This window comes from Octodon degus, unplaced genomic scaffold (genome assembly GCF_000260255.1).
Source record: "Octodon degus isolate 3935 unplaced genomic scaffold, OctDeg1.0 scaffold00466, whole genome shotgun sequence".
Classification (NCBI taxonomy): domain Eukaryota; kingdom Metazoa; phylum Chordata; class Mammalia; order Rodentia; family Octodontidae; genus Octodon; species Octodon degus.
The window spans coordinates 270,235-278,864 of record NW_004525042.1 but is presented as its reverse complement, the minus strand read 5'-3'; the positions used below and the strand labels follow the sequence as shown (position 1 = coordinate 278,864).

At 39.8% G+C, this 8,630-nt stretch overlaps 1 pseudogene; it reads right to left on the bottom strand.

The window, feature by feature from the left end:
• Nucleotides 1-1,219: 1,219 nt before the first annotated feature.
• LOC101587975 lies at nt 1,220-2,371 on the bottom strand (annotated as a pseudogene).
• Between the last annotated feature and the right edge of the window lie 6,259 nt (nt 2,372-8,630).

Sequence of the window (8,630 nt, the reverse complement as noted above, 5' to 3'; positions counted from 1 at the left end):
AGATTAAAAATATAAGAGCCTCCCACCTTCGTAGAATGTAGGCACAAGTAGGGAAAGGGAAAATAAAAGCATATTTGAGAAACATAGTGGCTGAAAAATCACATAAATCTTTGCACAGGAACATTTGCTTCCTGGAAAGAACCTAAGTAAAGAATAGACAATATTATGAAGAAATCCAAACTCAGATTGGGAAAGGGATCAAGGAACTAACTTATAAGTCAGTAATAAAGCTGGGCTGGGGAGAGAGCTCGGTGGACTTAAGTGCCTGTCTGGTAAACACAAGGACCTGGGTTTCATCCCCAGCACTGCATGGTGTGCTGGTCCATCTGAGTTTGAGTTGTATAGTGAGACCCTGTACCAAACAAATAAAGATTTTTAAAATTTTTTCTAATTAAAAAAATAAGTATGTCCTTCCGATTTGATTTGAAACTGTCTCATTGCTATCTGTTTGGCAATAAAACTTTGAAAAAAAAAAAAGTAATGAAACATAGGTGGAAGTGAAGGAAGACTGTATTTCTCACAGTCCTCTCAGCCAGTGAAGAGATGGGAAAGAGACTTGCATGCTAGGGGCTAACCACTTGCCGTAACTGCTCAGCATGTGCCTGTTCTCTTAGTGGACACTCAGCCTTGCAAGAGACTTAGGAAAAGCCTACCTGTTCTGGGCAAGTGGATGTGTTTCTCACATCATGATTAGCAGTAGGCAGTTTCTGTTGTGCATTCTCTTTTTTTATGTTCTAAGTGTGATGGGTTTATTTTTTTTTTTTACTCTGATGCAAAACTAAAGATTCCACTACATAGCACAGAGACAAATATATTAAAACATCATTAAAAAATGGTGTGAGGGGGGCCAGGGAGATAGCTCAATGGAATAAGCTCTTGCCTGGCAAGCTCAAGGACCTGAGTTCAATCTCTGGTTCCGCAAAAAAAAAAAAAAAAATGGTGTGGGACATGAAGGACACAAAGTACAAACCAGGGAGTCATGTAATTTCCCTTAACATGACACTACATGTTAAATTAACACTGAAGAATTCAAATTGATGTAGTGCAAACATGACAATTTCCAGGTTGGCCTTCAAGAAACACCTGGAGGATGTATTTGCAATCTCTTCAATTCAGTGTGAGGAGGATTACAATTCTTTGGAAGAATAAAAAGTTCAAACTTTTAAAATTTCACAGAATCTTAAGGCCAAAACAGTGGGTTCATTTCTTTTCACTTGCAGGGATAAATCTAAGGCTTTAATCAAAACTACATTAAGCTTCCAATTCAAATCCCAACCCAACCTTGTGACCTGCAGCACTGAAGTTCTTTCCATCAATTAAAGAAAACAGGGTCAGTGTGACTCCTGGTCAAAGACTCTGCTTATAACCCAGTCCTATCAGGCTGGCATTAGTTACTTTAGCATATAGAGAAGTTCTACAATCCAGCTTGTATTTAGCAGAGATGCCAAAACGGATGTTGTTGCTGCCAGCTGTCCATGCAAGGTTTATTGATGTTTCAGGGTTGTTTTTGTGTGTGTGTGTATTTTAGGGACTGGTCTACACGGTGCTCAGGGTCTCACTACTAGATCAGACTCATAGTGATCTGCCTGTTTACAGTCTCACAAGAGCTGGGATTACAGATATGTGCCACCACACCCAGTCTCAATTGCCATCTCAGTGTTCCCCATGGGAGGGGCTGGCACAGCAGACCTGGGGATTGAACCCCTAGTCCATGTGCCTGCTTGCAGGTGCTTTAATCCTCTGAACTATTTTGCCTGCCCTTGATGTTTCAATCTTTTCATTAACTTTCTGGTAGACAGAACCTCCAAATTCAGTGCCATCATTCACATGAGTATGCAGCTGAAAGTCGGCAGCCTCATAATTCAGAGGAAAATTATTCTGAGACGGCTTGGATTTGGCTGTGTCAAAACTCACCTGATAGCCAGCAAGCCAACCTTCAAAGGTCAACACAGCCCAGCCATACATGGGTGGTCCAGAAAACTCTATAACATTACTGCCAAGACCGAAACAATCAGGTTTATAGGAAGACTTCAATTTCCCAGTCTTCTTTCCTGTATTCGGTACAAATACAGTATCAAGACAGTTTCAAACCTTTCTCCAACTTATTCTCCAAAGACAGTTCTGTCCCAAGAGTATTGTCTGTGTTCCACTTCTGGATGAAGGCTAGTCCATAATTACAGACTTTTATTTGGTCTCTAGGTTGTCTGGTGCTTTCCCTGTGTCTGTGTAAGCATGACCTGAAGTAGAAAACTCCACTCCACTACAAGACTTGGTTTTCAGGTCTATTTTGATCATGCCAAACCCATATCCTTTGTTGAAGATATCCATGGCAGCCCTTTTTTAGGTCACAGTAAGTTGGTGTGTTACACATGTCTCCAACCCAAGAACCCGTCTCGCTCCACCAGCATAGCACTGAAGGTCTCCCCCCTGTTGTACATTCTTACAAATACTATCAGGAGCACATCTGTATGCTGGCCAGTACATAGTTAAAAGGGACTTCTGGGATAATAGGGCTGCTAATTAAAATCTAGACTAGAATTGTGCAGTGCATTTTGAAATGACTTTATAAGTTCCTCTTCTTCCCCCTAAACTATTGAAGAGAGATTGCCAGGTTGAACCAAGGATGAGAAACAGCCTCTCTGATCACTGTAAATTCAAATTTCATTGTTGTGAGTGGTTTTGAGCATGAGATTTGTTATTTTCCTATTTGGAATTAGAGGAATATTTGAAATGTCTAGGCTATTTGGAAATTTTATGTGAATTTTAGAAATTATATATCTTGGAAACCAATTCTTTCCCAGTTACAAGCATTGCATTGCTTTGTTTTCTTCTTTGTTCTTTTTTTATATTTGGTACAGAATATCACTATGCAGCTTGGACTTATAGTGATCCTTTTGTTTTTAGTCTCCCCAGTGTTGGGATTACAGGTGCACACCACCACTTCCAGACTCGGTGGCTGGCTCAGCGTGCCCGGGGGTCACAAAGCATGTCAGAGTTGTGTTGCACGTTTTTTAGTTTGCTTCCATACTTAGGTCACCAATACATTTGAAGATTAAACTGCAAGTCCTGATATGTTGGGGTTTTCTGGGCTAATTTTCATCCCAGTCTCATGCCATGTAATACTGTCATAGCAATGTAGGAAGTCTGTAAACACAAGCAAGGGCTGCTTTCCCCTCTGTATTTCAAGCCATGCTGACTTCCCCTGGCCCTTCACTCCTCCACCCTGATTTAATGATGAGCTCATCAAGGTCTATCAAGACTCTATTGAGATTTTTTTAAAAACACATCTATTGGGCCTGGGGAGATGGCTCAGTGGAATAAGCGCTTCCCTGGCAAGCGCAAGGGCCTGAGTTCAATCCCCAGTTCCACCAAAAAAAAAAAAAAAAAAATCTATTGAGTGTATTTGAAGTGTATAAACCAAACTTTGTAGAGCTTCATAATATTAATTTTAAAAAATCATGATAAAATGTAGGAAACTTGCCATTAAAGCATTTTAAATATACAGTTTAGTAACATTACTTACATTCACTGTCTAATTCCCAAACTGTTCTCACTATTTCACAGAAATTCTATGCCATTAATAACTTGTGTCCCCTTCCCTCAGCCTCCATTCTGACTCTGAATTTGTCTACTCTAGCAACTCCATGCAGGAGGTACCAGACAATATTTTTTCCTTTATGTAAGTGACTTCACATAAAACAGTGTTTTCAAGGTCATAGAGAATGCAGCATTAAGCTCTATTCCTTGTGGCTGAAGAGTAGTCCTTCCTGTGCAACTGTTTTTTGATTATCATTCGTGTGTTAATGGACATTTGAATTGTTCCCATTTATGACTCTTACACTGTGAACATTAGTTAACAAATAATCTGTCTGGGTCTTTGATTTCAGTTCTTTTGGGTGTATCCTATCAAAAGGATTGCCTTCTCACAGGATAACTCTGCATTTATGTTTGTAAGGAACAACTGTACCCCTTCCCATTCCCATCTGCAATGCAAGAAAGTCCCAACTCCTTTGCCCTTGACAACAATTGTTATCTTATTTTTTCTTGTTAATAGCCATTCTAGTGGGTAAGAAGTTTTACTTCACTATGGTGGTGAGTTTTTGTTTTTGTTTTTGTTTTTGTTTTCTGGTAGAGTGGATTATACTCAGGGCTTTTATACTAACCTATATCCTCAGTCCTCATTATTTTTTTAAAAATTTTGAGACAGTCTTGTTGTGGTCATGTAGTTTCTTTAGAAATGTTTGCTAATTAAAAGTATTCCAGGTCCTTCTTGCCTCAAATGAAGAACTGGACAAAACAAGACAAAAACTGTGTAAAGTCTATTTGAAAAGTGAGGGGTGAAAGGACAAGGTAAGAACTAGCTCTGTAGAGTAAACTGAGGCTGAACAAAGAAAAAAAAAATAAAAGCAAAACTGAAAGTGGGCTGCCATGAGTAGTCACAATAGCAGGCTCCTTGTGGTAGCTCATCTCTTTTGTGCCACCCACGTCTCATGGGGTCTGTGAGAAATTCCATATGCAGGGTCCTGGGAATTATTAGGAGCTCTCCCTGGATCTTATGATTGACAGGTCCTGCTTATTTCCCAACCAGCTTCACCATGCCCTACCTGCTACATCATTGCTAACTTGTCCAGGCTGACCCTAAGTTTCCAGTTCTCCTGCCTTAGCTTTGCAGGTGTGCTGCTCCAACTTGCCTGACTTCACTGTGGCTTTGATTTGTATCTCCCTAACAATTTGATGATGTTGAGCATTTTTTCACATGTCTATTTGAAATTTGTATATCTTATTTGAAGAAATGTCTGTTCAAGCTTCTTGTCTATTTTAAAATTGATTTTTGTGCTCATTGAGTTGTAGGAGTTCTTGGTTTTTACCTCAGCTCCTTCTCAAATTTTGTTTCTAGTTGCTATGTATTCAGAGCACCAGGGCACAAAGCCTTCCTAACTAAAGTTTTGGGCACCCTTTGTAGATGACACCAACAGCCTTGTTGTTAAATAGATGTGGAGTATGCATCAGAAGACTTAGGAGTAAAGCTCACTTTAATATGCTTATGCTGGCTAGAACTACCAGTGGCACATGTACAACTACCCCATCAGGCAGCTTGTACCACTGATGGTAGAAAGGTACCTAAGAAAGCACATGATTGGGGGCAAGATTTAAAATGTTCTAGTCACTGTGATGTAACAGCTCTGAACTTTAAAAAAAATGATTTATGTTTAATACATGTTTTAAAGTAAAGATAAAAACTCTTCAGTTTTATGACATTTCATTTGCTTTCTTTTTGATATCTAAATGGAATTATTAAGAAGAAAGATGTATGAGAGTGGGCTTGCAGGTCTTGGGAATGGTGGGAACATCATGGACTTCAAATACATTAGTTGTACAGGAGTCCTGGGGCATGAGAATTTTGAAGCTGGTAGAGGAGGCAGAATTAACCACGGAGTACAGAAAAGGCCTTAGAGAGCTGAAGTGGAACATAGAGGGCTGCCACCCTGCCTTGGAGCCTGCTGAACTTGGACTGAAACCTCCACAAATTGTGAGCTAAACAAATCTTTCCTCCCTTAATTTTGAGTGTTAGGAATTTTGTCTCAATAACAAGGAAAGTAACCAAGTAAGGTATTTTCCCATTTCAGGGTGGGACCCAGCCTTGTTTTCACTAACTGCTTTTTTCTGATGACTGCAAATAAGTTGACAAAAAATTCAAGATGAAAGGCAAGAAAGAACTATGTCTTACTTTGTCTTCACTGCAGCTTAGTACCCTGCACACAGAGCTGTAAGGAGGAAAGGCTTATTTTGGCTCATAGTTTGCAGAGGTTTCAGTGCATTATCAGCAGGCTCCGAGGCAGGGCCGCAGGGCAGAGGCATCTTGCTCTTGGAGTATTGGTTGGGAAGCAGAGAGAGAGGAAGGCAGGTGGGGGATGTACCCTTGTGGGCTACACCCACAGTGACCCATGTGTTCCCACCAGGCTCACACCCCCATGTCACATTAATCCACTGATAATATCATATCCTGTGACACAGTCACCTCCCAGAAGCCCACCTTCAAGGGCATTGGGTCTTGGGCAGACATCTAAAGGTGAACTATAACAACGAAAAGCCCTTCCTTTATCCTGGGTCTTATTTTCTCCATCTGTAAAATACAAATGTTAAATAACTTGAGTTAGGCTCCAAAGTTAGAATTCCTAGAATTCCAGAGGTCATCTACAACCTGAATGAGTGTCAGTAAACTTAATACAATCAAACTTTTGCCTGTCAAAAGGTTTAAAGTGGAAAAAATGTTTACTAAATACCTACTCACCAGGTTCATTTTTTCTCATGGCTACTTAATGAGGAAGGTGTTATTTTATTTGCTTTACCGTGCTCATGTTCAGAGGAAAAAGTAGTCCCAAGGAAGGAAAATGATTTTTCAGTTTTATATGATAAAACAAGACCAAAAAGGGCAGAAAACAAGCTTCTTTTCTTTTTGTGGAATGTCATTTTTATAATATAATCAAAACGAAATGTGCATTTTTGTTTGGCAGATGCGCTTCCAAACATGAGTCCAAGGGGAGAGGTGATAATCAATGGGACCCCATAAAGTTGGGAACCAATGTAACAGTTATCTTCTAAAGCAGGGCCTGTCCTGCATGGAAGGAAAGTAGTGAAGTCTAAGGAAACCTGGCGTAATGTGTGCACTGACGGCAGCGTGCCACACGGTGGCACAGTCTCCATAATAACATGAATTTGAGCAATCCTGAAATCTGACACTAGCTTTCTCCAATCAGAATATACTTGCTTTTTTGTTTTTAATTCAGTCTGTCTTTCAGTTTAAGGAATATTAGTTTATATACGTGGTTATGATTTTGGCCTGGAATTTCTCCCACTTTCCTTCTCTTCCTCCACCTCCTTGCTATCTCACGTTTACCTGATATGATCATTTATATTATTTCTTTAGAGAATCTAACCTCCTTGGATGAGGTTAATTCCATGACCATATAATCCCAGAACATCTTGTGTTTGCTCACCAAAATATTTGATTCTTCTGGAATTTCTCACTTCTAGATTTTTGAGGGCAAGGAATCATGTTGATATTGCAGATCCAATCTACAGGTCAGCCCAGTGTCTGAGTACTAGTAGGTATTCAGTATACATATTATTCAATTAATAAGTTAAGGGTAGACAAAACAATAGAAACATAGATAACTTATATGTTTTCTTACATATTCAAAAGATTTTGAGAGAAAGAAATTCTTCCCACCAAAAACAAACAAACAAAATTGACCCATAATCACTAAGTCTCAATCTTATGCAGTCTTTTACTAGCACATTAGAAATGCTTACAAACTACTTAAAAATTCTTTAATGTCACAGTATTGCCCATAATTGTTAATATGACATAGCTGTCACCTCATGGAGCAATCATCTAGAGCAACAACCAAATCTGCGCCACCTGCAAGGGCCAGCTTCCTGCATGTGTGGGGAGGGATTTCTGTGGGCAGCTGCCCCCTGACAGCTCAGTGACTTTCTCTAGGAACAGGGCCTGAAGCGTGGCATCCTCTGAAATGTGCTGTGGCAGCTCTGATCACACAAATGTGAAAGAAAAAAAAAACAGGAAAGCTTTAGCTTTATCTTTAGCTTCTGCTAGTTTTTATTTGCATGCTAAATTGCATTATCTACAATTAAATTTCATTCCATACTGCAGGCAACTCTCCTGAGTGCTGCAGGTGACATCCAGATGTGAACTCCTGTCCTAATGGAGCTGGCAGAACAGTAATTATTTCTGCAATTACTATGATTTTATAATTCACATTAAGTGTAAACTTTGAACAAATAATTCTTTAATCCTCAGGACAGACTACTATGGTCTTGCCTTGACTGGTATGTAGGATAAAGAGGTGACTGAGAAGGGTACATTCAATAGATTATTGATTTTTTCTAAAACAAGATAATTCCAACCAATATGGATTGCATGGCCTTAAAAGTAAAGAAATAAATCTGACTGACGCTCAAATGTGTTGAGCACAGAGATAATCTGTTTACAAAGCTTCTTTCTGATGTCACTAATCCAGATGCTCCAGCAATAATGTATTCACAAATGGTTCCCACCCTGGGCTTTGGAAGCAGCAAATGTGATCTGCATGGCAGTCTCCCTCTTGCCTCTCCACTTGCTATGTCACATCTGGCTGCACCAGGGCCCACCTGCCTTGGCTGAAATCTCTGTACTTCAAGGGTTGCCTTGTAGTCACTGCTTGTGTCTGTTCACTCCACCCCCTCTTGGACCAAGCAGTTGCTGGGCCTCCTTCCTCCAGTTCTCTGAGCTCTGCAAAGGGCATGACCCTAATGCATCATTCCCTTCACCTGTTGCCTCCTTTCCCCAGGTGAGTCGGAGTTCCTTGGAAGTCAGGAATCAGAATGTCCTCATCTCAACAACATAATCATATCTGGGGCCCTAAATAATATAAGTTATTTTCACAAGGAACTTATTCTATAAGATTCGTAGGGGCCATGAGCTCACATTATTTGAATATTATTTTTTCATGCCTATTTTCCAAGATAAAAATGCTTTGGAGTGCATTATTTTCTTTCAATCCTCATGAAGCATCATTTTAAAATCTTAGAATCATCTGGATTGCAAAAAATCCTGATCATGACATTCA